The sequence below is a fragment of the Gallinula chloropus genome (genome assembly GCF_964237585.1).
Source record: "Gallinula chloropus genome assembly, chromosome: 3".
NCBI lineage: Eukaryota > Metazoa > Chordata > Aves > Gruiformes > Rallidae > Gallinula > Gallinula chloropus.
In genome coordinates, this window is record NC_140087.1 from 6,379,757 (window position 1) to 6,401,196 (window position 21,440).

Here is a 21,440-nt window from a genome sequence, read left to right on the forward strand (position 1 = left end):
GCTGCCTATGGGAGGAGCGGGACTCAGCCGTTCGGAGGACAGACCAGCCATGCAGCAGTGTGAGGTTTCCTGTGTTGTGTGGATCTGTCCTTTGCTGCTGCTGACAGATGTGGAAGGGACTGAGGTCCCCAGGGGCTGGATGTCTCCATGGAAAATAGATCTTTCATCATCTTTTAGTCCATTACATTAGTGGGCATTCCTGAGGAGGTGGAACAACCTGTATGCAGGCTGTTTATTGGATAAAACCTTCTTGGTTAAAAAGCTCATTTTATTCTTTATCAGATTAACTATTGAAAAATCTTATATTTGCTGTAGTCTCTTATCGGTATCCTAATTAAAGCAAGCTATGTTTCAGTAAAGGAGTGACAGAAATAATTATTGTTTGTACTTCTGAATTACATTTCCATGGGTAATGATCCAAAGCTGCAACATATTGTATGTTCCATAATCATTTGTAAGTCTAACTAATCATGATTAAAGAATATCATCATGTTTTAGGAACTGAGTAGTTCCTAAAACATTGTGTTCACATAATAGTTCATTTAGATAAAGGCACCAATGTGAATAATTTTAAAAATTAACAAATTGGATATTTTGCCTCTTGATAACTGTGTAGTACTTACTTGGAAATAGAGCTGAGATGCATGCTATTAAGCTTCCTAGAATTTCTGCCTTACTAGAATTATGAAATGCCTAAAAGTGCTAGAACAGTGTCGTATACTTTAAGTTGCTTTTTAAAAGTATTTTATAATTGCTATTTAAAGACAAGTTAGGAAGGACTCCAGTCAAATATCAAACTTCATTTGTAAAACAGCCACAAATACCATTTCAAGGTAAGTAACATTATAAGGACTTTTCTTCTTTGAAGTCCTTCATAATGCTTCGTAATGATCTTACATCTAAATGTTTCCCTGATATTTTTCCATGAGTCTGTGCCTATGAGGGATTATTAAAAATAAAACTGGTTCCTTTTGAAGCTGTGCTAGCGTTTATTTGTTTGTTTGTTTTCATGAAAGCATCTGGAGGAGCTTGTAATATGGCAAGTTTTAAACCACAGGAACAGGACAGATTTATTTGCAAGCTCTCTTGATTGCTTTGTTTAAATTAAACCTGAATTCATTAGTAGACATGTGATTCCTCTTCTAAACAACTTGGTATGTGATTGGGGTTTGTTTGTTTGTTTGTTACTGGAAAATAAGATGTCTAGTAAGGGAGAGATTTGGTTTACAAATGTTTTGTTATATTAGTATAATGTAAAATTCTGGTATAACAAGGGTCAGGAGTATTGCATGCAACACAATCCTCTGTTCTGCAGACCAAAATATATACATATATATATATATATTTCCCCCTGCCTTTTGCTTAAAGCACACTTCCAAATGTAGTCATGTAAGGAGATAATTTGTTAACCTCTGGAGGAGGTAGGTCCTCTAACAGTACCTCTGAACTGTGTCCTCCAACAGCAGCTACAGCACCTTTCTTGGAGTTCATGACAGACATTGTTTCTGAGCACAATAATCTTCCCTGTTGGGAATAACTGTGGTACTGGTGCTCAGAATCATGGTAACTGTGTAATGATACTGCTTGTAGAGGATATACAAGCCTAAAGATGGATCTGACCAGCTTCGCCTGGCTTACTGACAGCCAGTTCTTACAGGTACTGCCAAAGCTGTGTAGTAAGGGGACTGTTTTACTTGCAGGTTAGTTCCACAGTCAGAGAGTATAGTACATAGGCAGAAATAGAAGGAGCTTTTAATAATTGCTGCTTGTATGAGTAGAAAAAAAGTAAATCCAAAATGCTTGACGATGAATCAGGAGGATGTGAGTTTCAGATCCAGCTGGTGAGTTCCCAGATTCCTTTGAAGCTTTTCCATTTATCTGAATGGGATGAGTAATTTTTTTTCCCTTCCAGAGTTAAAATATTTTGGATTCAACAGCTGTTCTTCCTACATAATACAACCTTCTCTTTTCTAAGGCTAAAGATAGTTATCTTCACTAGAGGAAGACAAAATAAAATTGATAATGATGTTCATATTGCCATTTCTCTCAGTGGCATGAAATGGAAATGTGGCAGTATTTGTTTTTTTATTGGTTTGGGTTTTTTTTTCACTCTGGCAGTATATATCCTGTTTTAAGGAACACGAGTTCATCCTAATCAGGATGAAGGAATAAAAAATCCACTACAAACTGTTCTCCATGATGATAAATGTTGGGCTTTGAGTTTCATTTATTACTCTACCAACTGCTAATTAGAAGTAAAAAAAGGGAAGGGGAAAAAAAGAGTAATGACACATCACCTAATTAGTTTATATCTGCATTTAGAACAGGAGTTAGAGTGCTGCTATTCAACCTCACTTGATTATCTTGGCCTCCTGTCTGGCTGCAGACCTAATCATTGCCCACTTAAAACAACCATCCATCAGTGATGGTAGTGCTGCCTTATTAATGAGGAGCAGACATGAAATGATGATGCAGATGCTATTGATCTAGAGCTGTCTTTGCCAGGCTGACCACAAAACAATGCTGACTTCATATAGTACTAAGACATTCTCCAGAATTGAGCTGTAGTTATTTTCATCTGGCTCTCCCTCTCTCGTAGAGGTCTCCTTTCATAGAGAATATTTAAATTCCATTAATTTTTTAAAAAATGTTTATTTAGCAATCTTGAATAGTATGAGAATGAAGTTTGTCACCTATACAAAGGTACTGGGCTATTTCTACAACTCAGGAATGTAAGTTCCAGTATAGATGCCTTGGGGATCTGATCTCACCAGTGTGAGAATTGGCAGGGTGTTTTATCTCCCGCTTCCTTTCACTTAACTTGACAGTAATTAACCGGAGGGCTTTTCCTTTTATGTCTTGGAAGCTTGATTTCTAATGCTGTTTGAAACTCCAGGCATACTGTATCAGCTTGATCACTTCCTTGTGAATGCCACTTAACTCCTCCTTAAGCATCTTCACAGACTGGCAGTAGAATTCCCTGTTTGGTAGAAACGAGAGGACTGCAATTGCCTGTAGTTTTTTGCAGCCCTGTTTTCAGATTTGTGTCCTGTTTGCCACCTACCATCCATCTGCTGCCACTTTAAATGCTGCATCAGTACTTCAGCAGTGTCAAGTTTCAGTTCTTTTAGAGCTTGAAACTGTCTTGATGATTTGTTTCATTTTTATCAATTTGTGATTTATTTTTAAACTTTCATATTTCATAGAATCTTGGAGCCCTTCAGCTTGGGAGGGACCTCAAGAGGTCCTGTAGTCCAGCATCACTATCTAGTCCCGGCATGAGCCTTGTCCTGTTAGGAATCTCCTTGTATGGGAACCTGCCTAGGCTCTGCAAGACTGAACACTGGGGTATATTTAGCTTTTCTGCAATGACTTTGTTTCAAGCAGCACACTCCTTCAGACAGATACCACTTAATTGTTCTTGGCTCTTTAGCAGGCCTCATGTTTCCTTCTTTTGTTTGTTTTTTTTTTTTTTACATTTAAAACCTTGATCTTCAAAAATGACTTTTAGCCTGACTTAACTTGTCAGACATCAGTTTCTTTATTCCATAATGAAACTTAACATACTATTGCTTTTAATTACCTTCTTTAGAGTCACACCTAAAAGAAGATAGAAGTCATCTGTGCCTTTTGATTTGAGACTCTTTTGAGTCTCAAGCTCATCTTTTATCCTCTTAAGTCATGTCAAACATTTTAGTCATTTGGCTGTTGTTTTCTAACTTCATTTTCAGCTGGTGTTCTTGATTCTATTTCCAAACTTCAACGTTACCAAAGTGAAGCTTTTGTTTGTAACAGCATGTCGAATTGGAATGTGTGGCCCCTGTTAGCAATACATCGAGCTAAGGGAAGACCTACTTTTTGCAGGAAGCTGTCATATGACTTTGTATCCACTCTGATGTAGTACTTACCAGCCTACTCGGGGACAGGGAAGGATTTAAAATCTGTCTTTCCCACAGTTACAGTCTGTAATCTCCATTGGTATTTCAGACTCTTCACCACCTTTAACAGACCTAACACCATTCTCTCTCTGTGCTAGCTGCATCAAAATGTACTTCAGGATCCCTGTGGATTCACATTCCAGGGATAACCTTGAACTCCTAAGATTTTCTTTGATGCAGACTGTTCTTCTGTTGTTCCAAGCAGGCTGCCCTTCTGTCTTCTATTTCTGTCTCCGAAGTTCCTGCAGTGCCATTATAATGTTGCTGTTGCTGAAACCCATCTCTGTTAAATAGGTTCCCTGTACTCCAAAAGCTTTCTCATTCCAAATGCTTCCTTCCCTGTTCTCCCAGTGCTCCTTGCTCAGCTGCTCTGTGCAACTCTGCTTGAGGCTGGCCCCACAGAAAGCACTGAGGAAACGTCAAAGAACAGCAACAGAGATGCTGATTTCCAGTCTTGCACGCAATTCAAGTTTTGCTTCTCGGTTTTCCTTCTCTTCCCTCTCTGCCTGGGAGTTACTGATGCCAGGTATACCTACCAGCACTCAGAACTCTTACTGGAAGCTTTGTGGAGCCTCTGCTGCCTGTACAGCAGGCATGCAATCAACTGCCATCACCCACAATTTTTGTGCCTTGTAATAAAGACCTTCAGGCTACGCTACTAACTTCAAGTGAAAATAGTAGCAATTTACATTAATCCAGCGAATTGCTGTCTGCTGGAGTTCAGCAGTGGGTATGTTTCTCTTTCAGATGTCTGTCATCAGCATGAATATCCACAGCAGGGGACAGAGCAGCTATGGTGATAGCCTGATGCAGCTGCCATTCCTAAGCCTACTAGCCTACTAAGGAACCAGGAACCAGAGCCCTGATTTTGGTCTGCGAAATGCGAGTTCAGGACTCTGACCTGCACATAACCACCTTCTTTGTGTTTAGTGGTTTCCCTTTTGTGGTTTGTTTGAGGAGGTTTTTTTTCAAAACAACAACAAAAATTGCTTTGTCCCATGGCAAACTTATTTGACACGCTTTTGTGTTCATGCATTGACTTTAAAACTAACTGAAGTAGTTTATTGCTCAGTACATTAAACCAAAATCCCTGTTTACCTCCAGATTACTATAGTCTGCTGCTAAAACTGGTAAACTGTTAGGAGAATGGATGATAATGAGAGCTAAGTAATATCTGTTTGCGATTGTAACAGCTGGTGTGTTTGACATGAGCTCGTGAGCTATATTATTAAGTAGAATTCAAGCAGCTGAGAGAGAGCTGGTTTGTTTGTTCTGAGGATTTGGCTCTCAACCAGCTCCTGCAGTTTCACTTGATTGTGGTTCTACAGAACAGTTGGAGAGGGCATGTCTACCAGAAGTACTAGTGTGGGTGCTTTCCTTTTGAGCAGCAGCTCTAGATAGATCCAAAAGAAGAATTTTTGTGTGGGTTAATACAGTATGCAGAAGAAATTATAGGCTATTAACAGTCTGTCCAGAGTAACCATGCATCTGCAAAGAAATTCATTCTTCAAGATGTTTCTCTCATTTATCTCAGTATTGAGTTCTGTCATTTTGCAGCATCAGATGCAATTGTGAGCATAAAGCAGAATAAAAGGAGAGTAAACACGGATTGCCTGAAGAGTTATTGGGATTGTCCTGTTCCACAAATTTAATAGACAGACAGTGTACAACATATGGTTAAATACATGGTCCCGTGTAGCCATTTGCAGGCAGTGCTGAGATTGTTGCAAATGCCCTGTCTAAAGAATAATTCTTATATATAATTTTATTTCAGCAAATGAAAGCAGCAGAAAAATATCTCAGTCAGTGCTGACAGTGGCAATAGATCAGCATTAGTTTATCCTCCTTTAATTCTAGGCTATATGAAATATTTGAAGAAGTGTATACTCAGTGGACATATTAAAAAAGCCCAGTTAGGAGATAAATATAATTGGCGCTGAATCATCATACTGAATATTTTTTCCTCAAAAATAAAGGTAAAAATAGTATGTGCCTGCATTTCACTCTGGGCATGGAGTAACTCTGTTTCTTCATCTAAACCTTTCACAAAGCTTAGCTAGTTTATGTATGGTTCCATTTCCTATTTTGTCTCCATCGAATCTGATTCAGAGGTTATTTTTCATTAAGTTGAGAGTTAAGCAGATGATAAAATCTTTGCTTTATTAGCTTAGAGAAGATAAAAGCATAAACCATCCAGTAGAAGACTCCCATGTTTTTCATTCTACTGGCGACTGCTAAAGTGTTCCAGCAGATCCTGAATTTGACTTTGGATGAGTCCTTCTACTTTTTGTATCTTTTTGCAAAGATTTAAATTACTTCTTTTAAAGACTATGTAAGCATTAATTAATTTTATGTACTTCAATTACAAACCAAGTGAATAGAAGTTTATAATGAAATCAGGAAAGCTCCTCATCCTGTTTGCTGTTTGAAGGGTCAGATTAGGGATTGGTTACAAAACGCCACTTAGTGCTATGCACAAGTCCTGCTGCTTCAAGCCAACTGGAAACCATGGAGAAAACTGAATGCCTGAAATGAGAAGCAGGTATCACTGCAGCTCCTGCATGCCCTTCATGCCTCCAGCAGCAGGTACAGATGAAGGCGTCTTTGCTGCAGGAGAATCGGATTTTCTTTTAGTTTCCTTTGGATTTAGCAATACATCTTGCTCAGCAGATCAAACCTGAAACAGATACAAACAAGGTTCACTGGCTTTAAGTCAGCGTGAACTCTTGGAATCAATTTATGGAGAGTGCTAATTGGTGTCTGTATTGGTTTTGGCAGGCTCTATTGTTCATGCTTTTAGAACAACAGAAAGCTGAAAGATTTGAAAGGGAAGATAAGGAAGGAGTTCTTTATCTGGTGGTTCAGAAATTGCAGGAATCCCCGTGCTCTTTGTTTGTAAAAATGCAACAGTTGATAAATGTTGTGGTTGATAAATGAGCGCAGTGCCTGTCTCCGCTGTGCCAAAAGCTTCCCTCTGCCATATGCAGACTGTGTTCTGCACCCTGTGTGCAAATGATTGAAAAGGAATTTGCAAAAGATGCTCACACGGAAAAATCCCGTGCCACTTCCAGCACAGGGGATGCCGAGGGGTATTTGGGGTTTTGGCAGGTGATAGCCCCTAAACAGAGCTGTCACCGAAGCATTTGGAAGACAAAGTTTCCCCCCCCTCAAATCAATGAATACAAAGGCTCATTTTGCATAGGCCTACGTGCATCTACATGGGTAAACTGCAAACTTTTCTTAAAACGGAGACTGGGAAAAGGATGAAGGAAATCACTGTCATTGAAATTTGATAGGGGGAAAAAAGGAGTAGTATCTAGTGCCCCCGTTTTATAAAAATCTTACTTGCTTTCCTTAAGAAAAAATAGTTCAGGTTGTATTTAAACAGCAGATTCGGTTTCTTAGCTCACTGTTAACATTTCAAGCCTTCTGTCAACAAGTATTACGCTTTTGAATTCCTACAGGTGTTAGCTGGTCAGCTATCTTGCTGTTTAATTTTCTAGTAAAGTATAAGAGAGAGGTCAGGAGGTGGTGAGATGCTCTGAAGAACTTGGATTTTGTTTGGTGTGTTCGACTCTGATATTCTTCACTCTAGACCTCTGATTTCAGGTCTTCACCTGACCTTGATAACTCCTTCAAATAGTAGCTAATCAAAGCACTACAGTATGAGGGGACTCTCTTCATTCAGCTACACGAAGGCTCAGAAGCTTAACATCCCAAAAGTCCAACCCTATGTAGACTGACTAAACTCTAAAGCAAACAAGGAAGATCATTCCAGCAGCAGTGTTACTGGAGTAGAGTCAACCATCAATTAACAGAAAGCAATTGCCTTTCTGGCATCAAGGGCCACAGTGCCGTTGTTTCTTATGATTCAGATGCACTGAACTACCAAAAAAGCTCTGTAACTAGTTAATTTGAAGAACTAGATGTGTCTGGTTTGTTTCTTTCCTTCAGCCTTTAGGCAGTCATCTGCCTTTGCAAGCTAAGCGAAATAACCACACTGGTTGTTTTTGGAAGCTGTTTCAGTCCAGTTAGTGCTTTAAAGTTGTCTTGTCCCTTGGGGGGCAAGTTGTCCTTAATTTTTGCAAGCACGACTAGATAATTTTACAGTTCAGTAGATTTGCAGGACCATCATGTGAAAAGGATATGCTGTGAAATCCATTCTCTTCCATTTTTCTTTGAAAACACTTTTGTTTTCATCAAACCAACAGCTGCAGAACAAAGTCAGCAGCTCACAATGCTGTTTCTTAAAGGATGCTATTTTCCCCAACTTGTTCTTAAAAACACTATTCATAGTATACAGACAATTTCAATCTTTTTCCTTTTATCATGCAAAACCACTGAATAACTCAAACCTTCTCATCAGAGTTTGCTGCTTGTTGGGTATCTCTTACAAACATCATTCAGGCTGTGCTCAGTCTTTTTCTCTCCAGAGTTGCTTTTATTTCCATTTATATTCTAGAGGGAAGAACAAATAATCTTCCTGATTCCAGGCAAGATCAATAACTGCTGAGATGCTCTGGGCAAACATTGCCACACTGCTGCAGGAGACTATGGGGATGGTACTCTGCACGTCTGGGCAGACTTACTCTCCTGTCAGCCTTTCTGATTTGCTTGAAGGTTGTGTGTTAAGTTAATGTTACAAAGGCCAAAAGTAAAGACTTACTGAGGTAGTGAGAGCTCCTTGCTCAACCAGTTTTTCCTTGACTGACAATGAGAGTTGGTGGTAGAAGGAATGACTCTAAACTGGTGCTGAGACGCCCCTTAATCACACTTTAAAGACTTTTGTATCTAGTTCCCACTTGAAATTAAGGCTAAACTACTGTAGTATTTCAATTTACATACAAATATGAAAATTATTTAGTGAAACCTGCAGAGTATTCTCTCTAGGAATGTCTGTGTGAAGTGTTCAGTCAAATAACAAAAAAACCCCACACTAAAGCCATGTCGAGAATTTAGGTAAAAATGGAGAGTTTACATGACTGTCATGTCTTTTTTTCTTTCCCCTTGCTTCAGGCAGGGAGATGGGAAGTAATGTAGTGATACCTGTAGCTGCTTATATGCATATTTGAAGTCTTTGAATGCTTTTAACCATTATTTCCTCCAAATAAACACTGCATTCAAAAATTAATCTTTGGAGAGAACGTATTATAGGAATGATTCTGAGGTTTAATTGTAAAAAAACCCCTTCTAACTGCAGGGAATTGAGAGCAGCAGCTGAATTGCTCATAAATTTGACTTGCTGGCATCTCTGCTCTTCAGTCAGAGTACTTGTTTCTGACTCTTAAGAATTGGAAATGTCTGCTTGCCTCCTTATATTTTAGTCACTTTAGTTTTATGGCTTGTCCAGTAAGAGAAATAGTCTTACAGTAAACAGAAAGGAATTGAATTAGTCTGCCTGATGATTTAACTTACAACATAAAAGCAGCTTCTTAAATCAGAGCATTTCTCTCTTGAAGCCTCCTGTTTGGCTTACGTAAAAAGAACCACAAGAGAGTTCACATTTCTTGGATTTAATTTAAGGAAAATACACAAGCACTTTATTTAGGCTTGTTTTGGATGTGCCTGTTGTTCATCAGAAAATTCAGTGTCTGTGGTCTTCCAGAGAAATCTCAAGAACAAGAAAGTGCTGGGTTAAGAAACTATCATCTTCTTTTCCTGCTATACAAAACAAGCAGGGAACGTTGCTGTTACATTTCTTTATAGAAAAAGGCAGCTAGATGGTGTGTTAGAGGTCTTGTGGAGAAAGGAACCTGCAAGTGTGCTAAATTTTAACATGTTCCTATCCTCTGAAAAACAGCTTCTTAGGAATGCATCATCAGTGCAAGTGCTGGTGGTCCAAAACTCACTTGTCCTGGAGTCAAGCTAAGAAGTTGACACAGTTGCAAATCCAGGCTGAATTTTCCCAAACGTCACCTTCTCAGCCCTACTGCCTTTAATGGAATTTACCAAAACAAATGAAAGAAGTAGTTTCTCTGCTGTTTGGTGGCTGCAATGGTTATCAATATTTACTTGTAGTCTGAGAAACCACTGTAACGTTACACCCAGAACAGATAAAACTCTTATTTCCTTTTCTGCACGTTACAAAAGTGAAACAGAAGCAGCCTGTAGCAGGTGGTGGCAGAGAAAGACAAAGATCAGTGAGAGAGTTTTATGATCAAATGGCTTGTTCCTAAGTGACCCGTGCTGTAAATCCAACAGAGTGGCGGTTGGCATTGTCTTGGTGTTTGTGATCGTTTCACTTTTTAAAGTTATTTATCGTGTTTCCAGTATCTGACATCACAAACTTGGGAAATTTTTGTGTCGGCTTTAATCCTAGTATAAGGGTTAAGGGAAGCACTTTCCTGTTTAAACGTGGGACAGGCTTAATATACACCATAAATTTTCAGTGAATACTCACTATATTTGATATATGTTTACAGAATCCAAGAAACATTGTGAAAGAGTAGTTTTTAATTACTCTCTTGTATCCATGAACACGTTAAGGTAATGGTCAGTGGAATTGCCTGGGCATGAAGAGGAACAGAGGATCTCTGGTAAAGGATATTAGAGTAAACTTTAGTGCAAATGAGACTCACTGATCTTTTTGTGTTTAACAAAGACTCTGTAAAGCCTTTAACTCTGTAATTCTGACCTGTTTTTAAAACTTTAGTATTCAAACTTGTCAATTATGATAGTCATACTGTTTGTTAACCTTGCCCTAATCCCTTTGTCACTTGTGTGGCATGTAGTTTGCTTTGTTAATGTTCTTTTTTGTATTAGTTTACTGCTGGCTTCTTTCTAAAGCAAGTCACTCCTACCTTACAAAAGGAGACTCTTGTTGAGAAACAGCTTGTTCCAGTGTCTACTGAAGGTGTAGCCTGGATAAGTCACTTGGGACTATACTATGACACCTCCCTGTCCATGCCATAATGCTGTATTTGTGTAACATTGATGTGTAACTTTCAGCAGAGTCTAAACACGGGAGGTTCCCTCTGACCATCAGGAAACATGTTTTTACTGTGAGGGTAACTGATCACTGCACAGGGTAGCCTAGAAAGATGGTGGACTCTCCAACCTTGGAGGTATTCAAAAGCCACCTGGACATGGTCATGGGCAGCTGCCTCTAGGTAGCCCTACTTGAGTGGGGAGGTTGAACCAGATGTTCCAAAGAAATCCCTTCCAGCTTCAGCCGTTCTGTGGGTCTGTGACCTTTCACTCACAGCTTCAGGGCAACAGCCCCTTGGCTAACTGGAGCACTTTGTGTGAAAATTACAAGGAAGAGTAAGACTGTCTTTTCTTAGGGAAGGCATGGTCAGTATAAATTTTAACCATTTGAGCACTGGCCTGAGTGATATAAATACCTGACTGAAAGTACCTGTGATGGTGTCAGATTGAGACTAAGTGGTGATTCAGGAGACCACCCTTTTGAGGGAGACCATGGGACTGAAGCAAAAAGAGGGTTGTTTTTTTCTGCTGGCTCAGCAAGCTGCCCCCCCCCTTGCTCTGCAGGTACCCATTTGCTAGTGTTCAGTTCAAGGAAAACAGATGGATATGGGAACCCCTGAGCCTTGGATCCTTTCTGCAATGACCCTTTTAATTTCAACTGTGAGGAATCATTTTGTTAAGCTATTACTCTGATGTTGAAGTAAAACAATAAAGTGAGCACATAATATTAGAAAAATAATGAGCAAAAGAACAAGTAAAGTAAGCATATTGGTATCTTGTTTGTGTTGCTATACTTGTATATTTGATAAGCATCATTTAAAATTCCATTAGCAGCTGGAACAAACTTAAAAGTATCACATGTAACGCTGTCTGAAACAAACATTTGCTGTTTAGTTAACATTAAAAAGCAAATGGGATTTTCTTCACCTACACAGAGTGATTTTATTCTTTTCTGTGCCTGCCACCGTGGTCTTGGAGTGTAGCTTAGAGCGAAGGCGTTGCTCTAAATCACTTAATGGTGTCGGAATTAAACGATACAGTCGTATTTACAAGGCCAGGAATGAGTCTTCTGTTAGCATTTTATGCTACATTAAGGATGTAATTATTGATTCACCATGCAAAGTTTATTAGGCTCCTCCACCCCACCCTCTGCTTTCACACAGATGGTGTTGGAAATCACCTCTCAACGGTCACCTGCTTGAAAGGAGAGTTTCATATGCAAAGTGTTATTCTTTGTTTAGATATGATAACTTGCAAGATGTAAATGAGGCAGCTATTTAAATTTGTTGTTACAGCACTTGGGCTGGGTACACAAGATTAAATAAAAAGAAAATTAGGAAGCAGATGCTTGTGGCTTAACAGAGGAATTGTGCTAAAAGATACTCTTCATTACTGGTGGATATGAGTAATTTTACGAAGGCAGCTGTTTCCTTAATCAGGAAAACCACAAACCTCTAAGATGACATCCAGATGTCTTCTGTATTGCTTTACAATATGATGAGTTTCCATTGTATATGCCATACACTTAATTCCATTTGTATTTACTACATCCAGTATATTTTCAAATACATGTATCATCTTCACTGCGCTAAATACATGACGTATTTTATGTTCTTGACAACCTTGCCTGATGTTAGTTCCTTCATGGGCTGATAGTGTCTCTCAGCAGCATCCAGGCATTCAAATGTCAGACTTCTGCAGGTTTGAGGGGGGCTGTTGTCTTGGGGATGGAGGGATCTTGGGAACGCATTTTTAGTGATGGTCTGTTTGTCCTGTAGTTGTCCAGCTGTGTGGTGCCCCTTACAGTGCTGCCTGTTGTTCAGAGCATTGCCATAGTCTATATAGTTATATAGAGGGTTAATATCCTGCCCCAGTTAGGCCTGTGGTGGGTGAACCCAGAGATTTAAAACTTACACTAGCTCTTAGGTGCGGGCTCAGTCCTCCGTCACGGACTGCTGACAGCTTTAATGCTGCTAATTTGCCATCTGCCCTTGCTAGAACCACGTGCTTTATTTGACTGGAGACCTGGGATTCTGGGCTTTCTGTTACTGGTGGGATGCAAGAATGGCATCCCAAATCTTTGACACTGACATGCTGACCCTGACGTGTTTCACTGATTGTTTATTTGGGATGGTGTAGGGTTTCAGCATCTTAAGATGTAAGTGCAGCTTTTGTAGGCGTGAGTCTTGTTACCTGTGGCTTTTATAGGTAACAAATTTCTCTTCTTCCAGAAGTTGTTTACTACTTTCATCACCACCATTTCTTGAATTGCCATAACAGAAATACTGTTAAATGGTCAGTTCATGAGACTTTCAGATACTAATGGGATGCAGCTAAGATTTTAACTGTGCAAGCTTTAATAGAACTAATGCTTTCTTGACATTAGTAAATAAATTAGTGGTTACTTTTTCTCTTGTGATCTAACAGTTCTTCCTGTTAAATAGTTCTTAGAGTTTACGGCTGCGTAAGCAATCTTAAATACACACAAATCACACAGAAGGAAATAACTAAATATAACTTCAACAAATTCCTCCTTTATGTTGTTTGGGTTTGTTTTGGTTTATTGTGTTGTTGGGCTTGGTTTTTTAAAGTTTTTTTTTAAAGTTATTTAGCAATTCCTTCCTTCCCATTTTAAAGTGCAAGTTAGATGAGTGTAAGTTACTGTATACTAATATTTCTTTATTTTATGCCTTGCCTTCTTTCTGCCCGTTTGTACCACTTCCTACTGGCCGTCCTAAATTTTCAAACACTGCGTATCTACTTAAAAATCCTTTAGTTAAAAAAACAACTGAAGTAATTACGTGTGTTAGCTACTGCTGATAACTTGAAGGGGGTTTGTGCTTGTTGCTATGTACCTTTGGATTAAATCTGGAAATCTCTCTCTAATCCAGTTACTTCCATTTGATTAAGTTCTTTTCAGTGTTTTCTGCAGGGGGAGACTCTTCATGGTACTGTGTGAATTGTTTAGGGCAATAATCAGCTAAAAAAAGAAAATTAATTTTCTTGCCATGAGTGAAATAGAACAAAAAAGGCTAATTGGATAAAAGATGGAGTTTTTTTAAAAAAAAAGTAATCAAATTTTTGTAATAAGCATCATTTTAAAGTGAATTTCCTTCTGTGAACTGGTGACCAGCATGCTGGAGTGTTCTGGAAAGGGTGTTCTAAAAGCTTACCCGTCTGTGTTATTTTGTCAAGCTGTGAGAAGGACACACACTGCTCTAGCAGTTTGCAGGTGAGAGCTGCTCACAGATACCACGAGCTGCCCAAATTCTTTCCAGCACGGTTATTTGCATACTTCTGTGACTGTGATTTTTCAAAAGCTGGAAACTTATGTGTACCCTCCTGAATCGCCACGTCATCTTAAGTACCAAGAGCTTTTAAAAGGACTGAGCTCTCTGGTGCTTGCTGGTCTCAAAACATGTCATATAAAAGCTTTGGATTCCTGTACTGCAGATCTTGCTATAAATACTACCCTGTGGTTGTTTCAGCCTTAGATTGGGATAGAAACTCCTATTTTACTACAGGATCTGTATCTTCCACGCTCTCTCCACTGAAAACCATTTGTCTTTTAACATGTTACAGCCCAGCCCTGTATAATAGTAGATGTGAAGCAGGATTGTGGGAATAGCTGCAGATTGTCATTGTTTTTAAATGAAACATTCCTCCTGCTTTATACAGCTGTGATATGGTTTATCTGTGTGAGGGAGAGAATTGCATGAAAGCCAGTGCTGCTCTGAGAATTTTAATGAGAGGGAAGTGCCTGAGACTGTTCACCAAACTAACTTGTATTTTTGGTGGTGGGGTTTTTTGTTTTGGGTTTTTTTTTTTTAATTTAGTTCTTTGCCTGGGATTTCTGATATCACCTGGCCCCAAGATGTCCCTCCACTGTGCTGTGTAACAATTCAACTTCTGCCCCCTGTGTCGGCATCCAGATTGGAATAGGAGCCCCATTATTTGTGTTTTGTTAATCTTAAGGGCCTTGTTTAAATCTCAGTAAAATAAAATGCTGCTCTGTCTGGTCAAAATTCCCCTGGTCAAGGTGCAACAAACCATGATTTTTAAAGGAGCTAAAGCATACTTGGTTTCCTTAACTGTTTTTAAGGAAACACCAGTTTAAATTGCTGTCCTGAAATGCAGAGAGTGAGGAAGAGCATGATGCTCTTCTGTGTTACGATCTGCAGTCGTGCTGATTATCAAAGCCTTGTCTTTGACCACTGGAGGTGTAACCTCAAGTGGAGCCACTTGGATTAATGCACTGTCCTCTTCTGTATGCTGGTAGGAAGACATGAGGTTGGGTGCAGCCCTGGGCTAGAGGTGGGCTCATGAATTGATATGGCATTTCTCTTTTAGTCTGGTAGGACTGGAGCTGGCTCAGAGCTAGCAAGTTGGTCCTGGAGCCAGTCATTTTCCTGGGGAAAATGCTCAAAATGTGCTCTTGGAATTTCTGGATCAGGGTGAACAATAAATACTGCTGCTGTGAATGTCCTAAATGAAGTCCATTGGGCTCCTTCCGTTGGTACTGGTCACCACCCTGACATGACTCATTACAACACTCTCTTCCAGAAATGTTACTAACTGTCTCCTCACCTTGTCACACGGATAATTCATAAACTGACTTGGCTCAGGCAGGTATAAGTGAGGATGGAATGAAATTAAACTCAAAACCACCTGCTAGTGTCAAAGTGACAGTAATTATAAAAGCAGTAATTGCTGCTGAATTAATGCCAGCAGCTGCATAACTTAGCCAGCACCATAAACACTGACAAAACATTATAGGGACTGGTTTCAAATAATATGATACTTAAGGGTGGTATCACTTGGTATTGAAAAAACTTGAAGAATTCAGCTTACGCTGTTTCAAGTACTTTGATATGTCAGGTGGAGCACTACAGTTTTTGTAGCATTTCTAACGTTTCATTGTAAAAATAAACTGCAAACAGCAAAAATCCTGGATTGTCTTTCAGCAAAGAAGGTATTGGCACTGGTTCTTCTGAGAGGTCTCTTTTGTTAGCAGATCGCTTTAAACCTAAATCAACATTTGTTACACTGGAAAGATTTCTATTCAGTGTTCTGAAGAGCAGCAAAGCAGCCTGTCCCTGTTCATTTTTCTGCTCTTGTTTCCAGCTTTTGCACTGAAATATTCATTCTTTACCCTGCTGGGAAAGGCAGTCAGGTACAGGAAAGAAAGCAATAAATCTTACTTAGGGGCTTGTCAGTTCCTATCTGTAAATATAAAACAAATATGAAAAAAGCTTAATTTGACAGAATTAGAAACGTGGAGAAAATGCCCTTGTCAATTGAAAAAAAAATAAAAAAAAATATAGGAATGTTTCCTCATGTTAAATTTTAACTTCCAGCTTCCCTCATATCAAGGATTTTTTAAGGCAGAATTCTGTCTGTTGTTTAATTTATGGTATTGTACCATGTTACATTCTGTTTTAATCATACATGCCTCATAGGAAGTTCTAAGACATTTCTTTGTTTCCTGTGTTTTCTTTTCTTCCTGACTTGCAACAGCAATTATATCTATGATGATGTAATTAATATTTTCAAAGGGGCTTGTCATTCCAGCTAGAGGAAATGTTTTTGTTTATCCAGAGGAGATAACATTCTTGTACTATAATGAAAGCCAGTGCTCACCAAATCACTGTTCTAGTCTGAGCCCTGCAGTTGCATCTTTGCAGGCAGATCCTCATTTCTCTGTGGGAGTGCTGTTTTCCCTAATAAGATTTGATAATGGACACAAGAGTCTGCAAAATCTGATTGATTGTGGGATTTGGTCTTCTAACACAAGCAACACAGTACTGGATGTATGATGTCTTGTAACAATCTCTTTTAAAAGCAGAAGACCTTTTCTCTAAGACCATTTAAAAAGGTCACAAAACACACTTCCATGTCTGCATGCTACAAGATTGTGTAGGGAATGCAACTGCTTTAAATTGAGTATTTGGAGAACTTAATTCATTCAGTTCACAACTTCTTTACATCCAAAGTTTGCCTGTCTGTCCCAATTCATGCCCCAATCAGCTCTATTTGCAGCCATGGCACCAAGTAAGCAGAATCCTGTGCCCAAACTGCTTTTCTGAGCTAGAGTGCCTCACTGAATTAAGGTCACATTTGAGAGAAATAGGGTAATATTTATTACAAAAACAATTACTGTGGGAATACTGCTGCTGGAAGCATTATATAAGTGTGGTTACTTTCCTTACCTCTTTGAGTAATAGTGCTAGCAGTCCTACTGGAATGAAAGATGCACATTATATTTGCTGAGGAAGCAGATGAGTCCTGACATTGGGAATCATGATGTGCCCAGGAACGGTGTTATGCAGAAGCCTATCTTCTAGCAGCTCATGCAGTGGTGGTGTGGCAGGGGATGTTCCAAAGGTAGTTCTCTCTTATGAAGACAAAAACCCAAAAATAGTTAAGAACATCTAATGGAGTGAGAAAATAATGTTTTGCCCCCCGGTTTGGTAGGTGGAATGAGCAGAGGAAGAGGAAAGCTGCATGTGTGCAGCAGTGAGGTGGATTTCTTCTTTACTGCATACTCAAGTGTTGTTTGAAGAAGCGCAGGCTTGGAGTGATGGTAGCAGGGTTTGGTGTGGCTTCTGTGTTTGCAAGGTTGGTAACTGGAAGGACAACAAAGGCGCTGCTTTATTGAGCATTGAGGAGCTTATTTTAACTAACAATTTGTAGCTGGCTAATATTAAAAGATCTGAATAGAAAATGTAGTAACTCTCTTGGGTGTAAGTATTGCATGACTATAGTAAATATCTAATTTGCTTTAGTGCTAATTTTAATTATGAGGAAGACTGAAGAGGCTGAAGAAATCTTTATTTATTCCACGGAGGAGACTTTCTTACACAAGACCTTCACACACTCTGAGAATCAATATCATACAAGTTTGTTAGAGATCTTAGATAAACCTTTTAAAAAATGTTAATAATACTTGATTATCTCACATCTAAAATCTGCCTTCTGACAAAAATTAGGTTAGAGAGAAATGCTTGAGAAACCACTTACATGCTTATCATGTATTTCTGGCTCGTTTCAATTATCTTTTTCTTTCCAGAATCACAGTGCTTCATTTAAAAATAATTTTTTTTGTTGTAGTTTAGTTAAATGTCAGCACATATTTTTAGTGGTTAGGTTGTTTTTTAAAGGTAGCCACAATACTCTCCTCTGAATCCTCAATTTAAAAGAAGGGATTGATTGACTTACTCATTGCATCGCTTGATGGAAGCAACCACTAATATTCCAGGAAAATAACTCCACGGTCCCTTTTCCTTAAAATGTATGCAGTGTAGGTATGATAAAGCAGTGAAACAAGTCTTGGGCATCTTGGGAGTGGTTTGTAGACATTTAGGCTTGTAGGTAAATATTTAAACGATGAGATCTAAGCGTGAGGTGAAAGGTGTGTGCAGACATGGGACCATGACAGCTTCCACCAGGTCTAATCCAGTGGGAGTACTTTGTGTAAGTGAGCCTTCATTACTGCTGGCTGAGCTTCCATGTGGATAGCCCAGTAAAAGTCCTTGAACCTCACAAGATGGGACATTTACTGGGATGGGGAATTTTGCTATACATCTTTTCCTCTATTATGTATAATGCCTCTCAGTTTTCTGCTCTGCTATTTCTGTCTTTGCACTGTGCATCTGGGTAATGGCTGTCATACCTTTTGTTTACCAAAAATGATATTACTGAGTGATAGTAGGGAGAGATTAGGGCTTGACAAAAAGTGGACATTCACGTCAACAATAGAGATATTAACTAGAAGTTTCTGTGGTTTATTTACTTTTATTATCATTGGGGGAAAAAAATATCTCACTGTCAACAATATGAATTTCTTGTCCAATATCAGAAGTTTCTGCAAAAGAAAAATATTCTGCATATTGTGGGCTGTATGCAATAATTACAACACCTGCTTTTCCTGTTATAATTTTTTAACTTTTAAAGCTGCAAATTGAAAAATAAAGTGGTTCCTTTATTAATCTTCACCCTTTTACCCTTGATGGAAGAGCTTAATTTTGCTGCATGAAGTTGCTATTTATTGTGTTCGGTCATTCAATGTGGTGTGGTATTCTTGTCATTCTTGCCTATACAGTTCGACTTAATAGATAGTGATTTAGCAGTAATTTTTTTCTCAGCCCTGTAACTAAAATTGGATAATATCCATAGCTGATTTAAAAAAAAAAAATCCAAAACTTTGGAAGGGAAAGTAAAATAGCACACATTAGTAATAACCTGTTGAAATTCTCATTTAAGCAAGAAATGCATCTTCATCTCAAGGGTTGTTCCAAAATCATATGATGACTTAAAAATAATTTTAAAATTCTCTTTTCCTAGTTGACTACTAGAACAATTGTTTACTACACTGGAAGATGTGCATTTTGGACAAGAAAGAAGTTAGAACATCCTGTTGTGTTCAAATGTTCATGTTCGGAGCTCTGTCCTTAACAGGAGTGACTTATATTTTCCTTCCATATCCATATGTGGAACAGTGTTTCCTTACTGCTTCATATTGGATGTCTTTATTTTTTGATCACCATTATTTTTGGCTTTTCCATGAAGTAGACAATTTTATTTTTAAAGAAATTGGGTTGTTAATTTACTAAAGAAATACACTATAGAGTTGAAAAAATTTCTGAGTCAGTAGAAATATTTGACAGTGAATTATTGCTGTACACCAAATCTTTAATTAAGATACTAAAATATTACAATAAGTGCTTCTGGACAGAAATGTAACACACCTCTTTCTGAGTTTACATGTAATCTTTTTAATGGTGAAGGATTAATGCAGCCTGTAAGGTACAGCGGTTACTCCTGAGCTTTGCTGCTGGGGTTAAATCTGATTGTCCTTTTTGCAAGGGGGATCTCCTATTTTTCTTAAATATGCATCTAAAGAGTCTCTGTGGCGTCTTCAACCATGTTCCATAAAATATTTACTCCCTTTACATATGGCTAAACATAGGGTTTTATGCTGCCCATAAGCTGTTTCTGCAGAAATTTTGGGTCCTTGTGTGCCCATAGCTTGGGAGGGTCACTCAAACCACTCTCCTGTAATACTTCTGTGTTTCAGAAGGGAAAGGTTTAGATTAGATATTAGGGGGAAGTTTTTTACAGAAAGGGTGGTGAGGTGCTGGAACAGGCTGCCCAGAGAAGTAGTAGATTCCCCGTCCCTGGAGGTGTTCAAGGTGTTCAAGGCCAGGCTGGATGGGCCCTGGGCAACCTTGTGTAGATCCAGGCCTGGAGGTTGGTGGCCCTGCCTGTGGCAGGGGGGGTTGGAGCTCTATGATCCTTGGGGTCCCTTCCAACCCAAACCATTCTGTGATTCTATGATTCAGTGCAGAAATGCAAGGGTAAGCTGATGAGTTGATTGCACTGTACGTTGTGAAAGGCTGGAGAGGCCTCTCTTGTGCTGAAGGAGCAAAGCATCCTTTGGGTTCAGTACACCAAGGTGAAAAAAATGTGGCTGCATAGTGTAAGGAGGGGAAAGCTTGTGTGCTCCTGGTGGGGTTACTGTCACTGGCTCCTCTCAAGGAGATCTACTAAAAGATATACTTAAGTTCTGCACCAACTGTTTCTGAGCATCCCTCGAGGTTTTAACCCCTGGGGAGACTGAATTATGTGCTGGATGAAGATTGCAAATCCATAACTAATTCTGAGCAGAAGCCAGACAATTGGTAAACCGGAAAGTCAGAATTAAAGTGGATTATGAAGGGATTTCCAAGCAAATTGTTTTCCCTGGTGCCTCGCTTCAAGTTTCTCCAAGAACTCCCAAGTAATCTATTCAAAAAAGTTTTCCAATTCCAACCATAATTTGGCTTAAAAATATTCAACTTCCCTCAAAATGCTTTGCTCTGTAACTCTAAATCTCAGACTGTTGTCACAGAATTATCAGCTCTTGAGATCCGTATCATATGAAGAGACAATGGGGTAGGCTGGAGCTTCTTTATGATAATGTGATTGTCCCAGCATTTTTTATTCTCTGCTGATATCATGTATTTTTCAAAAATGAAAGCCTTTGCTCAAAACAGCTTTTAGAAAGTGTGATTTTATAATTAATTTTATTTGTGTGGAAAGAAATTAGTTCATTACCTTGTTTTGAGCAGCAAATGTCTGTCTTAATGTTTTCACATAAACATATATACATTTTTCTCCTTCTAAATTTGCTATAATGTACTCAGCTACACCGCAAGATACATCAGATGTAAAACTTGGTTTCTAATACATAAATAAAAATTCATCATAAATATGTCAGGAATGGGGGGGGGGGGGGAGGCAGGCAAAGATGGGAGCCATTAATAGAAAGAGAGAACAATGAAGGTGACTCTGCTATTTTGGCTACTCCACCTGGGATAATCCCTTTCAGTGTTGTGCAGGATCACAGTATAATTCCAAGCAAATAGGCCTTGAACATCCTCCACATATTGAAATCACTAAATAGGTTTCTATATTTAAGTTGAAACAATATTGCTTCTAATTAGAAATCTCTTACTAGAGTTCTCAGTGCTCGAGAAGTCAGGTTAATGTAACCTGAGCTGAGCTGGCAGCTGAAGGAGAGAAAAATTGTTTTTA

General features: G+C 38.9%; 1 protein-coding gene across 1 annotated transcript in view; it reads left to right on the plus strand.

The window, feature by feature from the left end:
* Positions 1-21,440, plus strand: part of MAN1A1 (mannosidase alpha class 1A member 1) — a 146,093-nt gene that overhangs the window by 62,569 nt on the left and 62,084 nt on the right. The gene's annotated exons all lie outside the window — the stretch shown is intronic.